The sequence below is a fragment of the Phyllobates terribilis genome, unplaced genomic scaffold (genome assembly GCF_046119375.1).
Source record: "Phyllobates terribilis strain yellow unplaced genomic scaffold, ASM4611937v1 Scaffold_5701__1_contigs__length_49790, whole genome shotgun sequence".
Lineage (NCBI taxonomy): Eukaryota > Metazoa > Chordata > Amphibia > Anura > Dendrobatidae > Phyllobates > Phyllobates terribilis.
In genome coordinates this window covers 18,576-33,425 of record NW_027368446.1, presented here as the reverse complement: position 1 = coordinate 33,425, position 14,850 = coordinate 18,576, and the positions used below count along the sequence as shown (strand labels likewise).

The following is a 14,850-nucleotide window of genomic DNA, read 5'->3' as shown; positions in this document are numbered from 1 at the left end:
AATGCTTTCCTACAGTTATGCATCAATGTTTTTCAACATTGTATTATAATTGACCTTCTATTATGTTTTTGTTTCATTTGCCTTTTCTAATATAAATTTTCTAATTTCGGGTCACGAGCCACTCCATTAAACAAACTTTTGATTCGATCTAATCTTAAATCTGAGTAATTACAAGAAATAACAAAATACATCAAATTCAATTACCAAAATATAAATAAAGGATCAAATTTGTTGTTTTACATAATTCTACATAAACAAGGACGTCGTTCAAATGAAAAAGGATGTATTTAGTTATGTCTTTTGATTAAGAATGAGTTGTCAAACCAAAAAATATCTTTTAAAATGTGTTTTAAATTTCAAAAACAAAAGTAGTGGAAAATTTGCGTGCTTGTAAAAGTCAATAACGTTGCACGGATGTCTTCAACAATGACAGAGACTTACCATGGGACATGCCAAATTTTCTTAATAGCATTAATCAGAGAAAGGTTATCCCCTTCAAGAATAACATTGTTAGCTTGAGCTTGACATCTTCTCGGTCATCTAAGAGGGTCGCGGTGGCTTCTACCAAAAGTAAAGTTGTACATAAAATTGTATCTCGATTCAGTAAAAGGATTGTACTATCGCTGTGACAAGGATTCTCACTTGTTGATTTTTGTTTTTCCTTAAAACTTTTGAAAAATATTTTGGTGAATGCTCCTTACTAAATCCAGGGGTTGCGTGTTTAAAATAAGGGTTTGTGTTGGAATGATGGGTTGAAGTGCTACAGGTTGGAAATGACATATTCTTGTTTAGTGTACAATCAAGTAAAAACATATCTTACAGTGCGAAATGCAAACATACTTTAATTGTGAACATCACTATCTTACATGTGAACATAGCGTTCTGATACATGAACATACATCGATTTCTATGGTTGGAAACCGCTGCAATAGTTTTAGTATTCTAGGTTCACATATAAGATAGTAAAGTTTACAGTTGTATGTTCACATTTCGTACCTTCAGTTATATTTTTACTGAAAACTTCCTCTTATTTTGTATTTGGGTAAGAGAGTTCAACATATAAATTGTCCTTTATTTCCCAAACTCACCCAACCCATGAAATATTGGGAGGTATTAGAGATGTTACTTCTTAGAGTGATACTGAAAAAAGTTTAAACAAACAATATTTGTTAGGGTTTGGATTCCCAACCTGATGCCTCATACCTCAACCCCTTGTATCAAACAGTCCCTTATGATGTTTTCTATCATTATATTTTGTGCATTTCAATGGGGATATTTCACCTATCAGATCCTGGAGGTGTAAAGGTCATCAGTGTGGAATATATGGGCCGGGAGCTAGGCCCATACTCAAGCTAATTCAGTTAGCTAGGCCCATAATCAGGCTCATTCATCTTGTATTTATTTTGTTAGCTTCTTTGTAATAACTACAATTCGGTTGTAACAAACTAAAGCAAGCTAGTTGTAATAGCTTACTTTTGAAGCAACAATGGAGTTTCTACAATCTTTATCTTCTCCAAACCTTACTTTCACATGGTATCAGAGCAGGAATTGATTCCTTTACTCCCTTTCTTCTTTCTGATCGTTCTTTGATCGTGTTCTTCTTCCTCTGTTCGTACTTCTTCCGTTTTCATGGCGGAAGTCCCACATCATCCAAATCTAGACGGACATAATGATCCTCTGTTTCTAGCTCACTCTGATCATCTTGGACCGCATCTTGTTGCGACTCCCTTTGATGGATCTGACTTCGCAGATTGGAGTCATGGAATCGTTTGGGCGCTCGGTGCAAAATTCAAGATAGGCTTCATTGACGGATCTTGCCGGAAACCTCCTGAAGTTGGCGAACTTCAAGCTCGATGAATTCGCCCCGACTTCATGATTCGTTGCTGGATCATCAACTCGATGACGAAACAAATTGCCTCTGGTTTTCTCCATGTAACTTCAGCGAAGCAGCTTTGGGATGAGCTCAAGGAGAGGTATGAGCAATTGAACCTTCCTCTACTCTTCCAGAAATGTAGAATGCTTGCTAATTTGAAACAAGATAATCTCTCTATTGGTGCTTTGAAATCTATTTAGGATGAGATTAAAGGATTAGATCCTCATGTTGAATGCGAGTGTGCTGCTCGTCTTGCTTGCACTTGTGATGTGTCCCGCAAGTTGGTTGATAAAGAATGCCGTAATCAGATTCTTGAGTTCTTGATGGGACTTAACGATTGTTTCAACAATATTAGAGGACAAATCTTAGGCATGGATCCTCTTCCTTCTGTTAGCAAGGCTTTTCATCTTGTTCAACAGATTGAAACTCAGAAGCTTGTTTCTCATACTCCGTCGATTCCATCTTCTATTGACGCTAGTGCTTTAGCAGCAGGTCGCCAGCAGCCTCGTTTGTCCAAGGAAAAATAGAAGAAACTCAAGCTTGAGCGCACTTGTGATTATTGTAAACAAAAAGGCCACATTATGGAGTCTTGCTTCAAGCTGCACGGCTATCCGAATTGGTTTAAAGGGAACAAAGGCCAATCTGCGCAGTTCCCTAGTTCACAGGGCAGTAAATCTTGTGCTCATAATGTTACTTTTCAGAATAGTCCCTTGGATGTTTTTGATCAGTTTGACAACTCTGGTTCGCACACCTCCATTGACACATCAACGCACTTTTCTCTCATTTCTTCTATTTGCCAAGAAGTGTTAAAAGCTATGCAAACTAAAGGAAGTGCAACTAATTGTAGTGCTAACTACGCAGGTATTGTTCTAACTTCAACTGTTCATCATGCTCAGTTAGGTGCCATTGATAGTAGTTGGATTGTCGATACCGAAGCTACAGACCACATGTGCAGTAATGTGAATCTTTTCCATGAGCTTCATGATGTATCTAATTCTGTTTTGGTTGGTTTGCCTGATGGTTCTCTGGTGAAGGTAACTAATGTGGGAAACATTAAATAAACATCTTATTCTAGAGATGTTTTATTTGTTCCTCCCTTCAAACAGAATTTGTTGTCTGTAAAAAAACTCATTGATCATGATGATTTAATTGCTATCTTCCATTCTAAGGGTTTCATATTTCAGGACCGCTTGAGTAGTCACGTTAAAGCTGGAGGCCATAGGACTGGGGACCTATATAGGCTCACTGCGGAATCTACCAATTCGTTTGAGCAGCTACCCTTTGATAGCTCTATGAACCTTAAACCCTGTAATAACATTGCTTCTCAACCTCATGAGAAAAGGTCTCTACATTCTGTTGAATTGAATAGGTTGCATCAATGATTAGGCCATTTATCTTTGTCTAAATTGAAACATTTACAGTTTGTTGATGTTGGTTCTGTTAATGATTTGGATTGTGAAACGTGCGTTCTGGCTAAACATCACAAATTGCCTTATGAGAGAAGTTCTTCTATCGCTGACAATCTCTTTGCTCTTATACACGTTGATCTATGGGGTCCTTATAAGCATGCTTGTATTGGTGGGTCTCGCTGTTTCTTGACAATTCTTGATGATCATAGCCGCGTGACGTGGACTTTTTTGCTCAGTGGGAAGGATTTGGTTTATCAAACTTTGATTGATTTTATTGAGCATGTTCGTACTCAGTTTGGGGCCGCTGTAAAGGTTGTGCGCAACGACAATGGCACTGAGATAGTTCAACGTGCTTGTACAACATTTTTCTCAACCAAAGGGATTATTCATCAGCGTTCCGTCCCGGGTATCCTCAGCAAAATGGAAGGGTCGAAAGAAAGCATCACCACCTATTAGAGACTGCTCGCGCTTTACGGCTTCATGCTCATTTGCCAATCAAATTCTAGGGCGACTATGTGCTCACTACAACTCACCTAATTAATAAGATGCCCAGTTCTGTCTTAAACTGGAAACCCCCATATGAGGTTTTGTTGAAGAAACAACCCAGCTACGAGAATTTACGTGTCCTTGGATGTCTTTGTTATGCTTTACACAAGACATGTGATAAGCTCGCACCTCGAGCTCGCAAATGTGTCTTTATTGGGTACCCTTACGCACAAAAGACATACAAACTCTATGATCTGACCACACATCAATGTTTTGTAAGTCGTGATGTTATCTTCAAAGAGGAGATTTTTCCTTTCGACAAATCTTCAACGACCCTCCTTGATGTTCCAAGATTTGCGCTACCCCTTGTCACAGCAGGCATTACGGATGCTATTCTTTCATCTACATCCACGCCTCCTTCTCCTACACATAACGTTTTGTCGCAGGTCGCTGCAGCTCCTGTAGAGGACAGTTCCCTAAATCTCGATCTCACTGATGAATCTATATTTCCTATGCTAGGGAGTATTCCTCCTCCTACTCGACGAGGTATTCGTGATAGGCATATTCCTATCAAGTACAAGGATTTTATTTGTCCTACTTTGCGACCTTCAGCTTCCATGTCGCAATCTTTTCAAGCTTGCCAATTTGATCTGACTTCCTTCTCCGATGAGTATAAAGCTTCTCTTTCAAATGTGATGTCAATGTTTGAACCAGCTAGATATGCACAAGCCTCTAGAGACCCTTCTTGGGTTGAGGCCATGAATCTTGAAATATCTGCCTTGGAGCACAATCTTGAAATATTGCCTTGGAGCGCAATCATATCTGTCGATGAGTATAAAGCTTCTAAACAAATGCATACTCAAATCAAGATAATACAATAAACCAAAGAATAATAAGAAAAATAAAATATACTCAAAGCAAATATGACTTGCTGGATCCTTTTCAAAGAACACTTGCTTGATTAAGGCAAATTCCTTTCTGAATCCACTTGAAATTTTCCACAATATTCACTTGAGACAAACCAATAAATACAAGAATAATAACTATATTGCATATTCAAAGAAAAGTGATGCACAAGTGCACACTCCTCTCTATATAAATGCATACTCTTTACATTTCCCCAATATCCACTTGAAATTTTCCACAAACAATCAAATCTTTAAATATCATGTAAGATCCATTACAAAGAACACTTGCTGGATCAAGGCAAGGCAAATTTTTTACACGTTTTTACATATTAGAACAAAATTACACGTTTTTCACACAAAAAGCCATTAATAAAATGCTAATCCTAAAATACTGAAACGAGCTGCCACATGCAAATAATCGAACGGATCATCAAGTAAATTCCCTACAACAAAATTATGATGATCATAACAATGCATTAAGAGTTAGGAAATCCATATAGCCAACACAATCAGGATCAGCAAAATACCATAAACATTTTAGTTCAAAATATTAAAAACCAAGATAACATTTCATTAAAGATTAGATTATCATCACAAAGAATGTTGCAATATCTGAATAAATTATTGACATATCAAATGTGGTAATAACAGAATCTCAACTTCAATTCATCACTGAAAACAATATTAAAACGTCCAGTCGAAAATTTTGAAATGTTGTAGGATCTGAATGCATTGTCTACGTTAACAAGAAAGTAATGCCAGAATCTCAGCCACATCTCATATCGGCAACGTACAGCACTGAATTCGCTATAGTATAAGCGCATCAGAGACTCTAAATTATTGCCTTGAGTAGCAGAAATTATAGTGAACGGAATCATGATAGTTCAGGTTTGAAAATGAGATCTCAGACATCCAAGGAAGATTGAACAGCACAAGCTCTCAAGCCTTGCCAAAGGCGAAAGCTCTTAGGCAGCAACTGCGAATATCTCTTGAGAAACAAGCCTTCATTTTATCATCATCGAGATCTCAGCGGCATTAACATTTAAACCTATTCCAGGTCAATTGATCAGCAAAAGGCTCAGGGTTAAAAAATTCGTATCATCAACAAGCTGTATAAGCTTTCATCGTTTGATGGTATTAACAAAGCATCAATGCTTTTGCAGAGAACAAATAAAATATTTCAATCAGATGGATCAGAACATTGGCTTGAATACTCGGCGAAGAGTATTAATTAAGGCATAATCAACTTCGATCATTAGGGGAAAAGTCATCACATCCATCGTGTAATTATCAAACAGAAGTTTAAGAAAACCGAAAAAATGTTGCAGCATCTGAATGCATTAACCTCATTATCTGATGGCAACACCAGAATCTCAGCCACGATTCATGTCGGCAACGTACAGCACTGATACCGCTATAAAAAATGAGCAGATCAGAGACTCTAAATCGTTGCCTATTAGTGTGAACGTAACAACACAACATAATCGAAATTTCTAATGGATCAGAACATTGGCTTGAATACTCGGCGAAGAGTAAAAAATAGCTTAGTATAATCAGCTTCGATCATCTGGGGAAAAAAGATCACATCCATAGCCTCTTTACTTTGAATATACCACAGGAAAAATTGAATATACCGGACGGATATAAAATGCGCCATCTTCAGATGAGCTGAAACTTCGATCTAACGAAAATCAGAAGTCACGGAAATGGCACGATTAATTGTAAGTCCATTAGCATTCAAAACGGGAAACAGATGATTCCAGCTTTGCCAAGATGGACTTCAGTCAACCCACTATAATAAACAGCAAAATTCTCTATGAGAAAGAAATCAGAAGAGGAATGGGCGAAGGATATAAACACACAGCGCAGCAGAGAAGATGGAAAACGGCGAACATCGTTAGGTTTTAGAAACCGATGAAAACCTGATGTGGGGATAATGGGTATTTATAACGAGTAGTTTTAGGCGGTGAGGCGTTCAGTAATCAACTACGAAAGTGCTGTCTGTCTCACTTTGATCAAAGTCAATGCTGCTCATCCCATAATATAACAGACAAATTATAAATTTTAATAGAATTAAGAAAAGTGTGATTATAATGATCGAAGAAGAAGAGAGAAAAGTAAACATTAAAATGATTAGAGAAGAGATAGAGACAAGAAGGAAAGAGAAAAATGAAAAATAATGATGAGATGAGTGAAAAGAGTAAAAAATATATTGAGATAAGATAAAGTGAAAAGAAAAAATTTCTTAAAATGGAAAATGAGAAGAATTTTTTGGAACGCCCGAAATAGAAAGTGTTCCTTAATATTATGGGATAGAGAGAGTAGTCTTTTAGAGAAAGGTGTTGTGCCCTCTCTCTAGATTTGCAATCAACCTAAAACCCCGGCGATTTCGTCCCCTTCCTTTGGAAGGTTGTACATACAGTGTTTTTTAGCATGTATATATTGGCTGTGTGCAATTAAGTTCTACTCTTGTCTCATAATTACTTTGGTTGATTCTCATGTTTCTTGCTCCTTTATATGGCAAATTGATTCATGTGGGAATCCTTCTCACATATATTCTGGTTACTACTACGGACATGAGCATGTTGTTCTCAAGATAGTTAGGGCTATTACTGGATGCTCTATTAATGACTTGGCTACTCAGGATTTGAAATTTAAAGTCAATTCAAAACCGAGATTTGTTTGGTTCTTCAACCTTCCTTTCACTTGTTCTATGCCAAACAATTACTTCCATCCTACCTCTTCAGTTTCTCATGACTATTTCTATAGTCAAATTGCTTATGTTGGAAATCACCTGTATCTTCAGCGGAAGCAGAGGAGGAGGATGAGGACTGAACCAACTTTCAGGGGTGGCATTATTTTAATCAATACAAAAGTAGATATTTTACTAACTTTCCCTTATCTATTTCATTCTTTCTACATTATTGCGATTTCTATTACTGAGATGGACCGTCCTAATTTCAATGGTGCGGCCCAATTGTTTTACACTAATCCTCACAAGAGAAAGGCCCATATCACTAAGTTGATCCATAACATAAAATCTAGCCCGCATGATTCTGCTCAAAATCACCCCTCTAAATTGGCTTCAAACCTAGCTGCTCTACACGTGGTCTCTTTTCCCCCGCCGCTCATTCTACCCAATTCTCACCCTTTGTCTGCGCCCAAATCTCCACACTCTGATTTGTATCATTGCATGGCCACTAAACCAAAACTTGGAGTTGTGATTACCATCCTTACCCCTGCTGATTACTCTTCTACTCCTGTAGTTCAATGGCATTCTCGACATTTTGGGCATCCATTCTGGCAGTTCGCCTCCACTTCCATTGGTACGGGTTGTATATTCCTTTGTTCTGATTGTTCTACGCTCTTCTTGAGTATTGTTCTCAATGTCCCTACTCTCTGCTATAAATACATCTTCTTCAGCTTCACTTTTCTTTTCAAACAAATACAGCTCCTCAAACTTCACCTATCCATGGACAACTCTCGTTCTTTTTCTCACGCCCTGATCGGCTTTCCCCATGGATCTAATTTGCAATCCATAATCCCTCCAAACAACAACAATGATGAAACCCCTTATGATGTAACCGCTCCATATCTCATGTTTACCAATGTCCAACACACTCCTACAGACAGTGACATGGAGACATTCCAAGATGCTGATGCTGAACAGCCGACTTCTCCGATAACCACTGTTACTCACCTTCTTCAGACCATGCAAACGTCTGCTGAGGATATCCAAGCAACTGTCGTAGACATGCAAACCTCTTTGCATGGTACTGAAGTTCATACCTCTAAAGATCTTCCACACCTTGTTCCAGAGGCCCTGTCCAACCTCCAGCTCTACATGCAGTTCGCTGTCTTCATTAAGGTGGTGCGGGCGTTTTTTGACACCAAAATGGTTTTCAACAGACTCCGTTAAGTGTGGAGGCCAGTCAAAGGTGACATCTAGGTTCTTGAAATAGGTAACTTCTGGCTTTTATGTATCTTTGCTAATCAGGAGGTGAGAGACTGGGTATGGGAGCACCATCCCTTCTACGTTTCTTCTAAGCTCGTTCTTATTCTGCCGTACTCTCCTACCTTCAACCCTCTCACTGCTAATGTTGAGCGTATAGACATTTGGATCCGCCTCATCATGTTGCCCCATTACCTTGGAAACCCTTCCTTGGTGTAGAACATTCTCCAGCGCAATTCCCTAGGCCTGCTTATCCGGATGGACGATGCTTCCAATCTTTGCAACAGAATGAAATACACCGGCTGTGTGTGAATATAGCGGTTCCCAAAGACGGTAAGTTCACCAAACTTTATTACTTTCCTCACTTTTCGGGTCGTCTACTTGCATTGCCAGTTTGGTACAAAGACTTCTCCAAGGGATGTTCAACATGTGCTTCGACTCATCACACGGCTAATACATGTCCTCTCAACAACATGAGGATGTCCCCAATCCTTATTGAAGTTGACTCCTCTAATGACTCCGAACATGCTACTTTGCAATCCATGGAATTTCTTCTTGGAGGCCCGTTTTGTTTCGAGCCAACCAACCCGATTCCTGTGACGAGGCCGAATTTCATCACTAAGTCGGCATATGTGACGCATCCTCTCCCGCGAACCTCTACTATGGCTGATTCAACTCCTGCTCCTTCCCGCCCGCCGACGACTGTACGGGCTGAGGGTCCGTCGGCTCAACCTACTCATCAGGTACGATATCCAGACCCTATAAATTACATCACGCAACAGCTTACTGCGCCGGAAGTCCACCCTCAGAGCATTACTACTCTCTCGCACCTCATGGCGCATTTCTTCCCATCTATTACGGGTGCTAATCCCTTCCTTGTTGTGCACACCATGACCCAAGAACCAGTGCATGCGCCTCATTCTCAGCGTTCAGATAATACTCTTCAAGGCGTATGAAAGGTATCTTTATTGATTCTCCTGAAGACAAGCACACAACCGATAATCATGGCATAAAATGCGGTCCTGAGGAAGGTGACGAGGCCTCGGAGAACGCATCCTCAACTAACCGCAAGAAGTCTACTTCTGATGCGAAACTCAAAGGAAAAATGTACGAATGATAGGGTCATCTTCTACTAGTAAGGTTACTTATCAACTTCACTCCACCCTCCTCTACTATCTAGGCAGGTATCTTTCTATGTTTAATTACCTTGTGTTTGTCATGTATAATAGGCTTTTTATGGGTATCTTTGGCTTAAGTTATCTTCTACTGATGTTGGTAATGTCTATGTAATTAAGGGTTCTAAGTTCCCTCTTCTGGGATGGGCTAGATATCTTCATAGGAAGTTGGCATGGCTAGGCCCATGCGATCATCTTTTAAGGCCCATTTTGAGATGTAACCGAACAATGTACTATATATTGGTTTATATTTCCCTTTGCTTGGATCGAACGGGCCTGATGTGGTATTGGGCCTGTTTATATGTTGATTACTGTTGTACTTGGGCCCATATTTGCTTGTATGTGGGCTACAAAGGTTTTAATTCTGTTATTACATATGTAAATTACCATGGTATGGACTGGAGTACCCGCCATTTGTGGGTCACGGTTTCTGCTACCATGGTTCTCATCAGGGTGGGTTTTTATAACCTCATCTCAATTATTCTCTCAGTTACTCTCTCATTGTTCTCCTAATTATGTGATTTTACCCAAACACTGTCCCGTGTCACATGATTCTCTCAATACACAAATACTTTGGATACTACGTTCAACTACCGAAATTTCATGTACAACATTCCAGGATGGGTTGAATAAGGTGGAAATGGGTACGTATATCATAAGGGCTTACCTTATTCTGGTTACAAACAAAAAACATTATCCATGAATATTGCTTATTGGAATTGTCGAGGTACAAAAAGACAGGATTTCTGGACAAAGATTGGCTTCTTAAAAAGAGCGAATGCAATTGATATCCTATGTCTAGCGGAAACCAAATCTAATAATACTCTTAATAATAATTTTTTACACAAGATAGGATTTAAACATTTCTACATTAGCCCCGCAGATCAGACAAGAGGCGGACTATGGCTGCTAATTTCTAATTCATACTATGCGAATTCCTTCACAATTCAATACCAGAAAAATAACTTAATTATTCTTAAATTTAATATTAACAACATCGACCTACTTCTATTCTTTGTTTATGCTCCAGCAGACAACTCCAACAAATCAACATACAAGGATAAAGTCTACATGAAAATTACAAAACTAAATCTTCCTTTCCTAATAATAGGTGTTTTCAGTGAAATTGCTTGTAGGTTAGATAAATGGGGTGGCAGTGACCCAAACCCTCAAAGATTTCATAGAATACAGCAACTATCTAATCAGTTTGGACTTCTGACTGTCCCTTCTACAGGCTTCCCGTTCACTTGGAGAAAATCGACCAATATCTCTAACACTATTCTTGAAAAATTAGATAGGTATATGGTTCAACATTGCTTTCACACTTGGTTTAAATCCATGGAAGTCTCACATCTACCATTTACTACATTCGATCATTGTTGTATTGTCCTTAAGTTGGAAACCAACCGATATCGTAAAAATTATCCCTTCCGTTTTGAAAATGCCTGGATAGATCACCACACTATATTACATTGGTTAAAAAAGCCTGGTCTATGAATCACCTAGGATCCTTCATGTTCAACCTTTATATGAAGCAAAGATATTTGAAGAACCTTTCTAAAATGTGGAGAAAACAATTGATTGATAATAATCATAATAAGCTTCTTCAAACCACAAAAAGTCTAAACATAATTCAGCAAGACATTCTAAATGATCCTCAAAATAATTACCTAATCCACAAACTTTTAGAATATTACAAGTCAATAAAACGCTCTATTATCTTTTCAACATAAATATTGGGCTCAACGTGCCAAAATTAAAAATTACTACCATATGGATAAGAATACGAAATATTTTCACACCATTGCTACGCAAAGAAGTGTTAAACAAAAAATCTCATCGTTTACCTCTTTAGATGGAATCCAATACTCGGATCAACGACAAATTCAGGAAGCAATTACTAAGGATCTTCAAATTTGGTTTAATCCACATCACTATCAACCTTTAAACATCCATCACTTTGAGCTCATCCCTCAGCTTATCTCACACGTGGATAATGCCTTACTTCTATAGAACCCAACTGATGTTGAAGTGAAAAATATTGTTATGAATTTACCGAAAAATAAGACTTGTGGACCTGATGGTTTCCCGGCAGAATTCTACCACGCATTTTGGCCCATTGTGGGAAATTCGATCACTAAATCTGTACAAGCTTTCTTCCATAGTGAAACTCTTCTTACTGAATCTACTCACTCTTTTATATCTCTAATTCCTAAGATTAGCTACCCGCAAACCATTAATCATTTAAGACCAATTAGTGTGTGCAACACTGTGTATAAAATCATTACTAAACTCCTAGCAAATAGATTAAAAAACTTATTGCCAAAAATAATCCACCCTTTTCAAGGTGCATTTGTCCAAGACCGTCTGATTCAAGATAATATCCTAATAGCTCATGAACATTTTGATTCTTTTCATAAGAAAAATAAAGGATCAAGGGGATGGATGGCCGTTAAGATTGATATGGAAAAAGCCTATGATAAGCTTCAATGGCCATTCATTCATCAAATAATGTTGTCATTTGGTTTCTCTTCTAAATGGACAAATTTAGTTATGAGTTGCATCAAATCTTCTTCGTTTTCGGTTCTAGTCAACAATGAGTCCGGGCCAGTCTTTAAACCCACTTGTGGTCTTCGTCAGGAAGATCTCATTGCTCCTTTTATCTTTATTATAGCGATGGAACACTTAAACAGAACGTTAACTATAGAATCCGTAAATGATGCCACAAAGTAGGTATCAAAATTTGCAACCAGGGAACTTGTATCTCTTTTCTCAGTTTCGCGGATGATACTATTATCTTTTCGAATGCCAATGTTACTAATGCTAAATACATCAAGACAACACTATATGCCTTATCCAATATATCAGGTCTTAAAATTAATTATGAAAAGAGCTCGATTCAATTCTCTAAAAATATCTCTTCAACTGCTAGGAATGCTATCGCTTATGAGTTACAAATACACATTACAACAACTGTGGAAAAATACTTGGGAATTCCAATTGTCGCAGGCAAAGTAAAAAACGAGTGTTTTGGATATGCTGTAAAGAAATTAAATAATCAGTAATCGCATTGGAAAGCCAACACGCTTTCGCAGGCTAGTAGAACGACTCTTATTCAATCTAACCTTCTTTCTCAGACCAATTATCTGATGCAAAACTTCTATTTGCCTACATAAATTCATAACCAAATCTATGATATCAACAAGAAGCTTTTCTGGAATAAGTTTACTCCCAATTCTAGAACTCTACTCTCTTGGGACAAGATCTGTCAACCAAAGATTAACGGGGGAATGGGTCTCCACAAAGCTGAACACATGAACATTGCGTTACAAATGAAACTATTATGGAAAATCATTAATGACAGTGATACTAACATATGGGTCAAAATTATTAAAGAGAAATATATTAAACAAAAATGCATTCTTTCCTACAACAATAAATCTAGGCCCTCTTGGCAATTCGGTCGCTTACTACATTTGAGAGACAAATTTAAGAATGGCCTTTTCTGGATTTTAGGAAATGGGAAAAGTATAAACTTTTGGACTGATAATTGGATTCCAGACATTGATATTTCGTCGTATTTCAACCCTCTTATTCACAATAGCGATACTAAAGTCTCCGAATTTATTACAAACAATCATATGTGAGATCCTATTAAGTTACCAACTCTACTACCAACGGCTACTGTTAATCAAATTATTCGCATTTATATTCCATCATCGGATGTTAATGATAGACTGATCTGGAAGCTTTCAAGCTCAGGAGATTTTAGTACAAAAGTGCAGTTCAACTTACTAAAAATTGCAACAACAATTCAAAATCCTCTATTTTTACTAAAATGTGGAATCTCAACCTTCCACCGAAAATCAAAAATTTGCTTTCCTACAACAGAATGATTGAATCAATATTTTAATCGAGTTCCGAGTATCTGTACACCCTGTAATAGCTCTTGTGAAACAACTTCACATTTCTTTTTTCAGTGCCCAGTAACTACAGATATGATTCATATCTTAGAGCAAAGAACGGGGAGGAAAATTAATTATACCTTTACCAACAACTTTGTGAATGATTTCGAATATTTTCTCAATAACAACAAAAATGCAGATATGATATTCTTCTTATGGTTTGAATTATGGAAACATCGGAACAAGTTAATCTTTGACATAACCAATATTCCTAAATCTAAACCCATTGACACGACCTCCATCTTATTTCAATCTTGGACCGCAAAAAAAAACTTCAATTCAATAAAAAGGGCTCCCCCGAGTAATATTAATAAGGTTGGTAACAATTCTCCACATTCTCCTAAGAAAAGGAGAAAGTGTAATATCTGGCAAAGACCACCTGAAGACTAGTACAAAATTAATTTTGATGCTTCGTATTTTCCCAATGGAGAGGCATACATTAGTAATGTTATTCGTAATTCTAAGTGTGAAATTTTTGAAATAAATCACAGTAGCATTAAAGTATACTCTGCAATCCAAGGTGAGGCAAGAGCTGCTCTCGACGACATTAAGATGGCGTGACATTTGAAGCTACAAAATATTATATTAGAAGGTGATAATTTAACAGTTATTAATGCTCTTCGTAAAATTTGGCAGGTACCATGGACCATACAAACCATCATTTAGGATGCTATAGAAACACTTCAACAGTTCAAGGGAGTACAGATTTTTTACTACTTCAGAGAAAACAACTGGGCTACTGACTTCATAGCTTTCATGGCAACGGCTGACATCGACCTTGACTATCTTGCGCATTTGTGTAATACTTGTAATTTAAGTAGTGTACCTGATACTTATATCAGGGCTTCGCGAGAAAGGCCGCGACTTTCGCAGCCTTTGCTCCGTAGTTTTCTTTCTGCTTTTGTCAGCATTATCAAGCATGATAATGCGGGATTGCCTCCTTGTTAGGGAGGAATCCTTTTGTTGGTCTGCACTCAAAAAAAGAAGAAGGAAAAAAGTCAATGTTGCTCCCTCCATCCTACTCTCTGTCCTAGCCCATATGTTACATTATTTCAGTTTTATTTCTAAATTTGGTGTCTCCT

At 37.8% G+C, this 14,850-nt stretch overlaps 4 non-coding genes across 4 annotated transcripts; all 4 read right to left on the bottom strand.

The window, feature by feature from the left end:
- Positions 1–5,576: 5,576 nt before the first annotated feature.
- On the bottom strand, positions 5,577–5,700 carry LOC141250440 (small nucleolar RNA SNORD14). The gene has a single exon (XR_012312670.1). It is a non-coding gene; the product is annotated as a small nucleolar RNA SNORD14 (small nucleolar RNA).
- Positions 5,701–5,750: 50 nt separating this feature from the next.
- On the bottom strand, positions 5,751–5,833 carry LOC141250444 (small nucleolar RNA snoR116). Its single transcript, XR_012312673.1, has one exon. It is a non-coding gene; the product is annotated as a small nucleolar RNA snoR116 (small nucleolar RNA).
- A 31-nt stretch (positions 5,834–5,864) lies between these two features.
- LOC141250443 (small nucleolar RNA Z103) lies at positions 5,865–5,956 on the bottom strand. Its single transcript, XR_012312672.1, has one exon. It is a non-coding gene; the product is annotated as a small nucleolar RNA Z103 (small nucleolar RNA).
- Positions 5,957–6,172: 216 nt separating this feature from the next.
- LOC141250441 (small nucleolar RNA Z103) lies at positions 6,173–6,267 on the bottom strand. Its single transcript, XR_012312671.1, has one exon. It is a non-coding gene; the product is annotated as a small nucleolar RNA Z103 (small nucleolar RNA).
- Positions 6,268–14,850: the final 8,583 nt, after the last annotated feature.